At 39.4% G+C, this 15,647-nt stretch overlaps 1 long non-coding RNA gene across 3 annotated transcripts; it reads right to left on the bottom strand.

Annotated features, from left to right (window-relative positions):
• Positions 1-1,999: 1,999 nt before the first annotated feature.
• On the bottom strand, positions 2,000-12,375 carry LOC136293727 (uncharacterized). Of its 3 annotated transcripts, none has more exons than XR_010722243.1 (5): positions 12,291-12,375; positions 9,383-9,568; positions 7,794-7,980; positions 2,633-2,717; positions 2,000-2,138 (listed from the first exon to the last, which is right to left on the bottom strand). It is a non-coding gene; the product is annotated as an uncharacterized lncRNA (long non-coding RNA). The 3 variants fall into 3 exon arrangements; XR_010722244.1 differs by having other exon boundaries at positions 9,383-9,546; XR_010722245.1 differs by lacking the exon at positions 9,383-9,568.
• Between the last annotated feature and the right edge of the window lie 3,272 nt (positions 12,376-15,647).

The raw sequence follows: 15,647 nt of genomic DNA, 5'->3' as shown, positions 1-15,647 counted from the left end.
CCTGTAGATACCCAGTTTCTATTTCCCTTGCTTATTACTGACTCCAGGCTCACTTGTGCTGACATAATTTGCCATTAATTGTGCATTTTGAGTATCCTCTGAGCTCAGCAGTCTCACAGAGATCAAGTTAGAAAGGAAATAACGATATGAACAAACTGAAGAGGACAGCACAACAAAATAAAAAAAAGCTAGCTAAATAGTCCTTACTGTCATTTTCTCTAAAAGGTGAAGGAAAACACCTGGGATTGGCATGAAGTAAACATGGTGAGGATAAGAAAGTAGAAGTTCTAAAACTGATTCTCTTCTCAGTGTTCAAATGATCTGTGTCTATGGTGATAACAGGAACCAATATTTTACAACAATTCTAAATTTTTTAGCTTATTTTTTCTTGTTATAATATTGCAACCTTTTTGGGAAGCATCCCAATAAACCCATGCTTGTATCAGATACTACTTTCAAAAAGCACACAGATCTCAGAAAACACACCCTTGTGTATCCTCAAGTCTTGCTGGACAGATTCAGTTCAGCCACTTCCACTAGCTCAACATTAATGTGTTAATCAACACAACCCTTCTTTTCACTGGCTAAAGAGTTCTGCCATTGGCAGAGAAGACACACACAATCCTGTTGGTTGCCTGAAGTGCTTAATCTCACAAAAAGGGAACCTCTGCTGGCTGCACATGCAATTCACTTTTCTGAGCAATAGGTTTTATCCTTTCATTACAGTCCTATTCACCTGTAACCATTAAAATTTACTTTGCAACCTGTACACCTTTTCCCTCACAGTAATTCTACAGTCTGCAGGCAAGACAGCAAAGCTGTTCTTTAGTCCATAGCAGTTGATTACAAGTGTCAAAATACAAGCAACATCCATTAAGAGATTTTGCTCTGCACAAATGTTTCACAATGTCAGTCCAATCCAAGTTCCACTGATGGTATTTTGCAATCAAGTCTCTTTTACTTACTCGCCTTTCAACTCTTTAGTTAAGTGCTATGAAGTGCCTTTTCAGGTTCCTGAAAGGAAGCATAAATTAGGTGCTTCCTATCCATGGATACACCATCTTTGTGCTACAGCACTGCAGCTTCAGAGAGCATCTGCCCCTCGGGACAGGACCTACTCTTCTTTGATTCATACAAAGGTGTTGCCAGCACATGAAAAAATAACCTTGCTTCTGAGTACTGTCTCCCAAAAATCTGCTCTTCTGTTGCAAGATTTTCTGCTTTTCGCAGTATGTATCTAATGCATGCAGCTCCTACACTTCAGACTGCACTGCCAAGGACCTGCTCATGTCTCTAGAGGGATTACAGACAGCAAAAACATGACAACAGAAAATACAGGAAAATGGGGGGGAGGGGAGCTTTTTGGAGAAAGAAGAGGTGGAGAGCTGGGTTTATACTACAAAGGAAGACTAAAGGTAGAATAGTTCCTTTTTTAATACAGTATCTTTCTCCTAGCTTTGCTTTTAGCTGATACTGTAACAAGAAGGGAGATGAATTTCACCCTGAGATGTCTGACAGCACACTAATAGAGAAAGATCCAGGGCATGCTGGATTCAGATTTAGACACCAGAACTGTAATCAAAAGAAAGGACTGTTCTCGCTTCAGGCTCTGAATTCATTCCCCTTTTCTGTCACTTAAATTACTGGTGTTTTTCTTAAACTATTCATACACATGGGTATTAGCTAAAACTTAACAAATAAGGACTGGCTCCCAAGGCTATTAATGCAAGATGCCTGTCAATTTCATATAAAGTAATTCTGGTTGCCAAGGACTCAAACAAAAAATATCTACACCGAGGACATGAAAAAAGAATAAATTACCTTAGACTTGAGAAACGAAGCAGCTGATTCTTCCTCTTCAGACACCTTACCTGACCTCTGTGGAAGTCTAGCAAGATTGACCAGTGGTTTTAAGGGTAAAGTTTAGAAACCAGAATAGTCAGTGACTTTTCTTACTGGGAAGCATAAAGTCCATTCCTGCAATTTCTTTTCAAATTATATTGTTTTATACACATACACACACACACACACACACACACAGAGCATTTTACTTGGGTAACCTTTAAAATGTTGCCACTCCATTAGTGTCAAACTTTATCTAATGACCAAAGCCTTGTTCCTCTTGGTAACAAACTTCCCTGAAAGTGGAAAACATTATAATGTGGTAAAGCGCATCACATCAAAATCCTACATAGTGCTAAATTAACATAATGTGATAAGACACAATGTGACATAACATCTTCATAAACTTAAACATGTCAGAAAATAAAATATCTTTCTATCAGGTTATTGTGAATCTAATCCATATTTAATCAGTCCAGTCACTAGCCAGCAACTTTGAGAGTTTATTTCATACCACCGTCACCAATTGTTTACAGTGTGCCAATTAGAACTTCAGAAACAAGGTTAACCAGACACCAAGACAGAGAATGTATAGATCATCATAAGCTACCCATGAGTGAACTAAAATCCTGTTTTCAGGGCTTGGCATTATTTTATCATGAACAGAATTAATATTTTGGTGATTATTGTGTGTACAAAAAGTTCAGCATATTTGTTTTTTAAGAAACAAAGCTTTCTTCTGTGTAGAACACAATGCAATACACAGAATCAGCACAGTAACAGAACTTACCAAAATCAGAAATACAGTAGGTCATGATTCCAGGGAACAAATAAAGTCATCTGAACTCATTGAACATCCACAGTAAGGCCAAGATCTGAAAGATATTAATAAAAACTGTGACTTGAATGTATTTTTTGTCCAGTTAAAAACATTTTTGCTAAAATAACGTTGTTTATGGCATCTTAGAATTTTTAATCTAAACAAATGCCGGATAACAGAAAGGCATGAGTATAACCTCTGCAAAAACAGTTGAAAAACCCCAAGAAATATTTTGCCACTTGTTACAATCAATGCCTTTCAACAGATCTTCACTGCAGAGCAGCTTTCTGGACTTTAGATACAGCCTGTCAGACCTCTACTCCACCTGCCCCACCCACATTTTTTAAGTAGTTATGCTTGGTATCAAGAAAAAAGAAAAAAAAAAAAAAAAAAAAAAAAAAAAAAAAAAAAAAAAAAAGGCATTTTTCTATTTACAAGCCATGGGAAGCAATGGTGGTTTACATGGTTTTCTCCACGTAAAACCAGATACATGCACATTCAAATACACTCACACAGCTTTTGCTTCAAATGAATGTTCTTTCGGGTAAAACCCCCAAATTATTTCCTCACATCATGTGGCCCTTTTCTGAAACCCCAACTCCTCAGCTATATTGAACAGTGCTGCCGCAGTCTACACAGTAACCAGCTCAGATCCTGTCAGAGTTGACAGAGCATGCCAATTCCAGTGTCAGTGCACTCACTATCTAAAATTCCATAAACCAGCAACAGTCCAGAAGGGTGCTGTTTATTATTTGAGACAATGAATAGGATTAAAGAACCTTCAAACACAATAAATTTCACTAAATTAAATTGAGTGGCAGAGATATTTTGTTGTATCTTCATGACTGTGCTCATCTGCAGTGTTAGTAACAGTTTTTGCTTAACTAGTGTATTTTAAAGGGCTGTATATCAAAGGACAGCAATCTCAGTAAAACAACAGAGTTCTCCCTTTCAGGCATAGTCTTTTTCATGTTTCTTAACCAGTATGTGGTCACTGCTTCAATCTCTCTCAGATTTACAGAGTAAATTAAATTAAAGAGACCAAATTGGTCCCAGCTCCATGAGGTTTAATTTATACATAACCTTGTTTAAAACCTGCTTACAAATTAAGTATTGTTTTTTGCAGGTGGAAGCTCTGTTTGGAACAAAGCAGTTAACAGATCCTTCACTGTCATGTTCTGTTTTTTCACTCAGATAAGCAGAGCTTGCGGAAAAACAAATCTTCTTGTTTAATTTCAGAAACAATGTGACTCCCTTACCTTTAGCAGATACATGTAGGGAAATTGCAGAGAGGACATGAGGGCGAGACAACATGAGATTTTAAGTGAAACAACCTATTCTTTAAAAATTCAGAATTAAATATTGTATCAACCCTTCCTAGGGAATAAAAAAATGGACAATTGGATTTCACAGTATTATTTTAAATGACTACTCAGTAAAAAAGTTTTGAATAAGAGTTTTCTAAGCATTAACTTAAATGTTTCACCCAGAAAGATTTACCACCAAACAACTTCAACTGAGGGGAAAGGAAGAGTCAAATCTACAATAAATCATTTTGGCTCTGACAAACATTCTGTTGACAGAAGAACTTTGCTCTGCCTCTAGTAAGGAGGTAGAACCAGGGATTAAATGAAAAGAATTTGGATCCTCCTATTCCTCAATATGTGACAATTAACTTCTTGGGTTACTGCACACCACTACAGTATTTTTTTCTCTCCACTGACCTCTGCAATAGTGCAGGAAAACCCTGTTACCTCTTGGCTTGGTGTGACTGACAGGTTAGAGAATGTTAAATAACTTTTCTGGGTTTAGTCTCACAAATACTTTTGCCAAAGGCACACTGTGATCAAGTAGATTAGTCTGCACCATTTTATTGCAGAATATGTTTGCATTCCTCAAAATAATGCGTTTTTTATTTATTAGGAATTTTGGCTGTTGTCTTCATACTCCTGGACTATTTGAAAATGAGGTAATAGAACCTGAGAAAGACCTTTCAGAAACATAGACAATATACAGACTTAAAGAGGTGACCAGAGAGCAACTCCTGGGAAGAAGAAGGAAATGTCTGAAGGCAAGAAAATTTTTAAAATCTAGAACATATTATCAGGTTTGCATGAGAGCAAACCCCTAAATTTGATGGGAGAAGGACTCAACAAGAGACCAATGGTAATTCTGATGAAGGTGATACCAGTGCCTCCTTCCATCTCTCTGGTGCTTCCTTCCCCTCTCACCTAAGGCATAGGATTTCTACCTTTTTCTCCCCATGATGAGGTTCTTCTGGGCTATGTCCCCCGTTCTTCCAGGCAGCCAACTGTCCCTAGCACTGAACAACCCCTATTCATATCTCTGTGCTTCTTGGGGCAGGCTGGGGTGTTCCCTTTTACCTTCCCACTGCCAGGAGAGAACACATGCTCCAGACAGAGTGCTCCTGCAAAGCTAGCTGAGGGACAGCTGCAGAGGACGCACACAAATAAATACCCCCAGACACGCAGGTCTCCTGCCTGCTCTCCAAGAGGAATGGCTGGGCAGGAGCCACGAGCAGCCTCCTCGGCCAAGCAGCCACCCAGCCTCTGGCACAAGTCCTTCAGTCTGCCAGCTCAGGCAGCTGTTTGGCACCCAGGTCCCTGGCAGTGAAGTTACTAACTAAGGGGAGGATGATACAGACCATTCCTTTGCCATACAGAACCTGCCTGAAGTGGGGTTTCAAAGAAAAAAGTAGAGTAGATAACTCCTGTACTACTGGATAAACATTAACATTGTAAGAATTGAGTTGTAAATAAAGCACGTTTCTCTTCCTGATGCACCAGAAAATGTTTGAACTGTAAAAAAAATAGGGATTACTGGGTTATGTCATTTCTTCTGCCTATTCAAAGAGGTGAGTGTGGTAGTATCCTTCTGTTCTGAGACGATCTGTAGCCATACAGCCTTACAATCCTCACCCACAGCCTCCCTTGTCCCCCAGGTCATGAACTTGCTTTGCTCCCCAAGCAAGGCAGATTTGGTACAGTTTGCCCGGCACAAAGCCCACTGCTACAGCAGATGATATTCTAATTACAACTAATTAACTCTTACTACCACAAACACTGCTGGCCTGAGCCCGGCTTAAATCAGGATGGTCCACAACCAGCAGCATGAAAAGGTTCTCAAAACTGCTTTGCATTATCAGCTCTCCCAGTCTCTTAAGAGAATGATTTTCAGAATTTTTATTTAGTAAATCCGTCTGAAGTCTGTTACTTTGCTATGCCTTGTCGTGTGTGGCAGTTTCCTACTGCATTCTTACAGACAAGGGGTACCTTGCTGACAGTTGAGGCACTTCCTTAGCAGAAAATCTGGGGAGTTTATAACGACAAGGAGCTGCATGCTTCCCCTGGGATTATTCTACCCAGACTATTCTACAGGCACACCTAGAGAATACTGTATCATAGTTGGGCCAGGATTGTCCAGGGAAGGCTCTGGTCTTCAAAGCTTTTAAAACAAAAGTGACAAAAATGGTTTCAAAAAACTCAAAAGATTGCATTTGCAAATACAGTCTAGAAAAGGGGAAAGGGAAAAAAAAAAAAAAAAAGGAAAAAACCACACCAAAAATTATTTTCTCATGCATTTCCCTCAGTTCCATGCTTTCAAAGCCTTTCGTCACAAAAGCTAAGAACCCTTTGCCTGTTAAACCATCACCTCAGCCTACTTCACTTCTGTCCAATAATTCCTAGTCTTAAATATCCAACTGTGAATTCCCTGCTGATGGTTTCCTTTTATTTTAAAAGCTTTCAAGTAGAGAGAAATAAAAATAATCCTATTTCCATCTATTTCCTTTCTGTCTCCCGAGTAACATTACTTGTTTTTCCCAAATGGAGATTTATTTTTTTCAAACAAACAAATAAGAGAAAACGTCTAAGCCAGTAAAAAGGACAGTTTACCTAAAAAAAAAATGGAAGAACCAGGGGTGAAATAAACTCAGAAAATTCAAAACACTTATTTCAAAAGTTCTTCATTTCCTGAGGTAGAAGTTATGCCTGAAGGTTCTTTTATTTCATACTGAACTGAATTACCTGAAATTATTAGTTAATAATTTCTCAGATAGAGATTATGATATTAAATGGTGTTTTTGCATCACAAAGCCTTCCTCATGAACTGTGAAGTATGCTTTCTAAAAAAAATACTTGATCCTATGGTAATTTTACCACTAAAATCATCTAGACAAGCATAAATATTTGAAAGGTCAAGGCCTGAACCTTATATAAAAAAATAAATTTATATACAAACCATCCCTTAGAAAATTACTGCAGACATAAGAAAAATACAGGAAATTAATCATGACTACCTCCACCTACACATTTGCTTGTTTCACGTTTGCTTTTGATGCCAGAAATCCAACATTCCTGTTCATAACATGTGATATTCATGTGATGCAGTGAGAGTTTTGAGGAAGTAATGACAATGTGGAGAGCACCCAAAGCACAATGGAGCTGACAGCAATGCAGATAGGCATGTGGAATGTGGAAGCTGTGCTGCTTCTGAGATGAGATTTTTGTCAGTGTTCCCTGAACTGCCTTGTACAAGTAAACACATCCCCAAAGCTATGGACAAAAACCCAGTCTCAGAAGTACAGCTTTCACATCCACCAGCTGATTCTATGAGGATAAAGCTAATTCCCAGCAAATATCTTGCCGAAGAGTGAATATACATAGTTCTTACTTCATTGCTTGTATTTCTATATGAGATTTACCTCATGAAGTTGAGAGCTCTTTCTTTACCTCCTGGGATTCTAGATAGAGTAGATGTCTTTTAAAAACAAAAAAAAATCCACTCATCTTGGGCGTGGAAACTCACACAAAGATTGAATTTGAGGAATGGAAACCTATAATCTTCACAGAGGAGATAAATGGTTCCTGAGCACTACACAAAGGTTGTGTGGGTCAGATTTGTTAACCTGAGAGATCCTGGCTCTGCACAGGAATTACCTTTCCCATAGAGATTTCTTTCACTGTTTTCTAATGTAAAAGTGCCTTAATTCTTTGCTATTTTTCCTCAAGCTTTCATAAGCCAGAGCCTATATCAATCCAGACAGTACACTGTGATCTGACTTTTACTGTTGCTCTCTACAAGAAAAGAGGATCAGCTGATATTTGCTCACCATTGAAGGACCAGATGGCTCCTAGATGTTACATGGCAACATGCACAGGCACATCCATCTGGTAGCAGCTGTCATTGAGCAGGTTACTTCTACAGATAACTGCAGGTGGCCATGGTCACAACACCCCTCTGGTTCACAGGACAGGGCTCAGGCTGGACATGCAGGGAGAATTGAGCTCTCTCCTGGCCTGAAAAGAAGACAAACTGAGCAAATTCAGTCACATAACCAGCATTTTCTGAGCAAGGGGACTAAGTCCAGTCATGTACACCAGAGACAAAGACCACCTGGAAGAGATTCAAAGTCAGGCATGCTGTTATCCTGGAGGGAAGTAGGGGGATGGATCTTCACAGATATACTGTAAAGAAATCGACCACTATTTAAGAATTTAGGTTTCTTGCTGCTGTTTTTTGCTCTGCATTTACTCCTTCGCAAGCAAGGAAGATTTCACCATGTAAACACGTGGTTTGCATCTCTTGCCCAGACAGACTCCGAGTCTTGGTCTGTCACTTGTAAGAGTTTTTTTACCTGTTGCATCTCAATTCTCTTGGAATTTAGAAAAGCATCTCTGCTACACAAGTTTAATAACATTCTAAAGTTCCCCTGAATTATCACTTGAAAGCACCATTGTCTTGAACGTAGTTTTGAATCATTCCAAATAGCCTCAATTTAACCAAGTGCCAAAGCTATTTCATGAAGTGGGTCTTACAACTCTCTAACTGTGTCTTACAGAGTGCCTAAAACAGCACATATAGTTGCCAGATTTCCAGAACAATCCTGAACTTGATTTTATATCCCAGGATTTCAGTGGAAGAACCGAGAACAGGATCTGGAGAGCCACCACTGTGGGCAGGACAGTATGACCCAAATCTCAGTAGCTTATATGACTGCTGCAAAGCACTCACTGATCCTTGCCTATAATCAAGAAGAAACACTAGCATTTCATCATAATTTTTGTAAAAACCGTTAAAGCTTAATAGTCAGACTAAGCAGAGAACAATTATACCGCCGTATGAGATTTTTTTATTATAGGTGGTATGAGTAGCAGTATTTCCTAAGACGTGCAAAATATGACTCAAAACCCTGAACACCATCTTAATTTAAAATTCTAGATGAAAAATTCTAGATTAATTTTCTAGATGAAAAATTCAACTGTCAAGTGCCATTCATCCCAACCAAGTATCTTCCACGCTGTTAAACAAATGACAAGGTAGTAAAGAAAAATTGAATTTAGAGCTTTTCCTTCCCATTCCAGTGAAGCACTACATCTGAATCCCATTTCTGCTCTCTCAATGACTACTGCTAATACCCCATCGATCAGGTACTCCAAATAGGTTTAATTAGTAGAAAGTAATACTTTACATTTTTTCTTCTTGGTTGCTGTTCATTTGGTCTTCAATATTCTATACAAAATGAAACTGCCAAGATACTAAAGATATTATTTAACATCTATGCCACATAGAGGGGCACATTTGAAAAAGAGAGCTTTTCAGAAGTGACTTCTTTTCATGGACAAAAAAAATGGTTGCAAGAAAACTGAAGAAGGAAGGGAAAATATTTCAGAAGGATTTCAGATTAAGCATGTGTTTTACCTTTCACCACATCAGGCCAAGTCCTCAGGATACAAATCACTGGAGTTCCATTTCAGTCAACAAAGGCTGTTCAGAAACTGGCCTTTTCCTCTCTCCAAATACCACGTATGGCCTGCATCCATGTGTTTGACTTTTCTAGATGCCGATGCCTTGGGAAGGCTGACCTGAAGCAGAGACTGTTCAGAGCTAGAGAATAAAGTAGGTATATACTGAAAGGCCTTTAGGACACACCATAGGCAGGACAGGGCCTGACCAGGGCTACACCCAAGGTAGACTAAGAATGGTCACAAAATGGCTGAGAGGTCACAAAGTATTACATTTTTATAAGTTTTGGCCTATTTGCATATTGGGGTTTAATTGTCCAATTACATATTCAGGTTGTGAGATCCCGTCCTTCTTGTTCCTCTCTCCAGTCCAACGTTGTTTTTGCTTTGGGCCTGAACGTTGTCCTTGGTCTTCAGCAGGAAAAGGATTTGTTTTGTCACCTACTCTGTGAAGAGAGCTTACTAGCACTTGATATGAGGCTCAGAACTAAACCACTAGGCAGCACAGAATGTGAAAAACGTGAAAGCTAAAACTTAAGGCATCAACGCCCTTCTTCAAATTCTGCCTGAAAAGTCAGGAAGTTCATTTGAATGTAACTCAAACTCAACATATAGTGGATTTGCGATTGCATGCAGAATCTCAACCTTTAAAGCCCCATAGCTGGGGGAACACAAGGTGGGGGGAGGGAAAGGGGGGACAAAAGAAAAATCTCCTTTCATAGAAACTCAGAAGCCAAAGAAAGGCGCTCAAATTCTTCACACATAGTAACAGATCTCCAGACAACCTGCTTTCAAGCAAACCAAATACACTTCTTCCTTTCCTCGGTACCAGAAGCCAAGCCCCCTGAGAGACCCTGCAGCCTGGACCCACACACCGGCAGCCACCATTTTTCCACACGGGAACACCAGTCCAGCCCAGCCCTCACCACTGAAAGCTGTTGCTAAACTCCTTCCTCTCTATCTTTTCACATCAAACAAAGCCCTGAGGGTGTGGTGGCAGAGGCTGAATGCGATCCCACTGTGAGTCCAAGCCTGCCCGGGACACACCACTTCCCCTCCTTGCGTTAAACCAGGTGCAAAACGTGCAGAAACTGTCCTTCACAACCAAAGCAACTCTAGAAAAGCCTGAAAACCCTGAGGGCCAGGACCTGCTTTGAATCTTCCAGGGTGCGGGAAGAAATGGGCAGATACCTTGCAGGAGGTAATAAGTCTAGATGCCTGTTAAACTTTACGAAATCAGTCCCATGAGGCTACTTCTTCATCCAACCTGAATTAGTCTATACTTTATACCAAGGCACTTATGATAAAGGAGTCCTGTGTTCCACTGGAAACACTGGGGATTGTATGATTAGGGAGTAGATGTGGCTGACTGGCTTTAGTGACAGCTGACCAAGATGTAAAAGCGTGTGGGTTATGCATGGAGGGGTAAGCCTCATTTGAAAAACATGAGAAGCAGGAGCATCCCATCTCTTTGAATATATCTTACTCTGAAAGAGAAGGGCTGGAATTGCTGTGTTCTCCAGTCTTGTCAATCACATTGCTGTGTGTGCCCAGGATATGACTGATGCACCCTGACACAGCATTTCAAAATGCCAAAAAAATTTCAAACATAGGATTGCTTTTCTCACTGAAAATGTGACAAGATCATGTTATTTTGAAATGTCCTAATGTTGGGGGGGGGGGGGAGGAGTCGTAACATTCAAAAGAACTTCATTTTAACTTATGAACAGATAATTACAAAGTTGAGCATGAAAGCCTCCATCTTTTCATCTGATAACCCCACATCTCCAACACAGACCATGAACAAGAAAATAAATCTTGACATAACTCATATCCTCATTTGTATTTCAGAAAACAAAGAAGGAAACCTGCCAGGGAACTGGGTACTAGGACAGTGGGATTGTCAGGGGAGAAAACGGTCTCATGTAGCCAGAAAAAAACCATACAAACATCTATGCAAACATCAAAGCCATGATAGAATTTGGAGTTTTCTAGAGGGTTAATTTCCCAGCAAACAACCTAAGACTCTTGATTTGTACAAGCTGCTTAACAAGTTACTCTTAAACACATTAACACCTTCAGTCTACAGAACACTGACAATGAAACAGTTTATGAAACGTTTAAACATACACACTGATTTCAAGGACCAAGAAATCAGACTTCTAGAATGAATCCCCTGCCAGTAGCTTTGTTCCTCTAGTAAGTAGCTCAGCCTCTGACGTTAATAATTGTAATTTTTATGATTCTTATTTAAAAACTAGATAAACAAGCGCCCTGGGACCAATACCAAGATCATTAACATAAGAAAACACCACTACAAAAGCCCACAAATAATGATGTAGTCACATTCTCCAAGGTCCTGGTCCTCAGGTGCCTTCTCGCCTAGATAAGCACCTTTAGCTCAAGATGACACCCATTCACAGCTTTGTTCTTTAGTAAGGGGACCCCCCTTAACTGCTCGAACTGCAAGCAGCTGGTGACACTGGCAGCAACAGCATTCCCCAAACACTTGAGACAACCTCAGCATGCCCTCCAGCCACTTAATCCCACATCCCATGCATCTGCTGTACTCTCAACCATGCCAGAACCCACTGCAGCCCTCTGTGCACCACCCCTCTTCCAGAGCCACTAACACCACTTTGTGCTCCCACTGCAGGTCAGGATGAGGCAGGAGGGGCTGCTGGCCACTGGATTTGCAGCTACATCTGAACGAGGGTGCAAACCATCTGACATCCTCCAGAGGCTTTGCTTCAGTTGCTCTTCCGTGCCAGGGCTTCACCCCAGGGAACTGACAGCAAACAGGCTTGCTTTAGCTTTACAAGGATGGTTAGGTATAACCAGAATATCACAGAATATGCACTGACCTTCCTTTTACACCAGGCAGAGCAGTTGAGCGTGTGCCCACAGGGTTCCAGCAGCAGGCTGCAGACACTCCACGCCTGATTTGATCCAGCTGGTTTATACTCCTGTGTGGAGGGAGGGCAGTGAACCATCCTTTTCTGCCTTAAACACCGACAAATATCAGCTGTGTTTATGAGTAATAAAAACTGAGGAAGCTGGCAAGTTTATAGCCAGGAATTTTTAAGGGGTCCCAGGTAACTAAGTCTCCATTTCCCACTAAGTTTCTGTCAGATTTAGGCACTTAACTCCCTTAGGTCTCCTTGCAAGTCCCAGTCCAAAACTAATACAACAGTGAATAGCAACATAAACTGTACAAGTAAGTTGAAATCAGTTCAGCTTTAACTATCATATATCTAAAGTTTGCTGTAATAAAAATGTAGTTTAATCAAAGTGAGAGCATGCTTTTAGCATTGGTATTATTCCCAGTTTCCAATATAAAGCACTGTCACTGTGGCTTAAAGCAAGTGTGTAGAGATAACAAATTACATTCTGACAATTTTTCCAGTCACTTGGAATGCCAGACATACTCATAACTAAGTGAAAATATACTCTTGAACTGTTTTTTATGTCTTGTGAAATGTTCAGCTTTGTAATTGGTCTTCTTTTATAGGCATTATTCTAAAGCAGGGAGTCAAGGTACTGTGATGTTCTGAGGATCTGCTGTAGTGCACAGTGATTACATCTACTTTCTTCTGCTGCAATAGTTAAAAAATAAATAAAGTTTACAATCTACCTTTTGTATCACCTTCTTCAGTACCAATTCACTTTCATCATGCACAGGGTCAGAATTTAAGATTGCTGGGGTGAAACATGAACAGAGTTCTACAATTATCTATATTAACATTTTTTTTACATTGTTGCTCCCTTGACAAAATACCTCTGCAGAAAATTTGATTCAATTATTTTCTTAATGGAGATATCAACAATACTCAGCACAACAGTCAAAACAGTTTTTCTAATCTTTAGGCTTGCACTCACTACATAATGGCTAAATCTCTCTCTGTAGCCCTTTTCTTATTCTTAAAGTTAGCACCACAATGTGGAGTCTAGTAGAAGAGACAAACGGGCAATGTTGTTAATGATATTCAAAACAAAATAAAATATATTGTAATTTTCTACAACTGCAAAGTATTTGGTTTTGGAATGCTGGCTACTGTGGAAAAAATTGGTTTTACAGTGAATTCTAAATTAGTTCTGCTTGGACAAACTTTCTACACAAAATCCCACATAATGTAAAATATTTCTGGTTTTCCATTTTAAATAGCTGTGAGCATTTAAGCATGCTGTTTAAATGTTTTCCATTTTAAACAGCAGTCAGGTTTGCCATTACATTATCAAATCTTACTAAGAACATATTTTTCACACAATATAGTCCATAAAGTTTAGGTGGATATACACAGTGGTTATGAGCACTTTGTCAAGTGTTTCAAATAGCCTATGAAGTAGAAAAAAGAGGGCTGTTAGATAATATTTATTCCTTATAATGATCTAATAAGGTGAAAGGCTTTAGTGTTGCAAGTACTATTTTAAAAAGTCTAAAAATCTCAAGATGAAATGCTTGAGAAGAAAATGATAAAGCCTTTTAATTCCACAAAAGAAAAAAGGGCATGCTGAAATAAAATAAATAGTTTGCACAGCTACAAGAAAAAGAGGGAATTTTGGAATTTTCGTGGACTAGATTTTCACTTTGGCTGAATATACCCAGTTCCACTGAGGTCAATGTGGCTATGCCAGTATAAACAAGCTCAGGACAACTGGACCCTATAAGAAAAATATGTAAGAAATTGCATTTAGTCTGGTGTGGATGCTTTCTCTTTGTCTACTTTCAGTCAAATGTAAAATAAGGAATACATGATTATGTGAGCCTTGACATTAAAATAAATATGACAATCAAAATTATGTTAAATGGAAAAAATATTTATAGAAAATAGTGGGAGGTGATGTTCATCAATCATTTCTGCAAGGCTCAGTCTGTATGCCTTAAAAGTTGAAAATAATTTCAAGTTACTTGGCTAGGGAAGGAACATGCTATTTTCACAAAGCAATTCAACTAGAGAATAGGGGCTACATTCACAAAATGTCTTGGGTGTTAAAAATGGAAGATTTCAAAGCTGCACTTCAAAACATCAGGTTTCCCATGGAAACTGCAAATGTGAGTTAAAAAATTCCTTGGTGTAAGGTGAATAAGCCAGTAAAATTCCAGTCTCCAATGAAGTAGCACTTTTTCCATGCACAGACCCCAAACCCTCAGAAATACCCTTTTTTTTTTTTTAACAGCCTACATAGAGAATCCTATTTTTTTAGTTCTCCTTTCTTTCCTTTTTCTTTAGAGTGATCTTTAAATCTGCCTTTCTATATTTCATAAAATCGTAGAATGGTTTAGTTTGAAAAGGACCTTAAAGATCATCCAGTTCCAATCCTCCTGCCACGGGCATGGGCACCTTCCACTAGACCAAGGTGACTCCAAGCCCATCCAGCCTGGCCTTGAACACCTCCACGGATGGGGCATCCACAGCTTCTCTGGGTAATCTGTGCTGGGACCTCATCACCCTCACAGTAAGCAGTTTCTTCCCAATGTCTAACCTGGACTGGCCCTCTGGCACTTAAAAGCCATTCCCCTTGTCCTATCCCTATATATCCAAGTTCCAGGCTGGATCAACACTGGGTTACTTTCCTTTCACTGCAGGTGTCATTCTCCTTTAATGCATCTACTTTGACTTAGTGTTATTACTATCCTCTACCAGAACTACTTACTGATGAGGAATGGCAAGATTTACTTACATAACTAGTCCTGGAATTCTGCAAAATTTTCTCATAGGGAAGGCTCAGTTCTCTCGCATTCTATTAATTTCAACTCCTATGTTCACCCCCTCAAAGAGCCATTTGGAAGCCCAGTTCTACATCTAACAAAGCTAAAGTTAATCACAAGTAGCTTTTAGCTAGTGAAATAGCTCTTACAGTCTATCTCATTCTCCAGTCAATTTTTGTCCCACCTATGGCAATCCAAGACTTTTAGAATTAACAAAACCTTTTTTTCCACTTACCTGGATTTCATAGTTCTTAGGCTGGTGTGTAAGCCCTTTTTGAAGCTCTTCTAAGGTTTAGGTACTCGGCACCTTTCTTTGCAGTGTAACATAGAATGTGTTTGTGCTACATCTTCCCCTCCACTCCCAAAAAAAAGAGGTTTTGCTCTCCTGCACTGTCATTCACGTTGATGAAACCTACAGGGATTGCAACTGTACACTGCTCAAGTAATTCAACAGCTCTTACAGGGAGAGTGGATGTATGCACACAGTGTGAACAGATACACAACTTCTCTA

This window comes from Chamaea fasciata, unplaced genomic scaffold, assembly GCF_029207755.1.
Source record: "Chamaea fasciata isolate MVZ Bird 193981 ecotype frontalis unplaced genomic scaffold, bChaFas1.0.hap1 SCAF_9, whole genome shotgun sequence".
Taxonomy (NCBI): Eukaryota; Metazoa; Chordata; class Aves; order Passeriformes; family Sylviidae; genus Chamaea; species Chamaea fasciata.
Note: the sequence above shows the minus strand (reverse complement) of the source record. Positions and strands in the feature narration are given on the sequence as shown.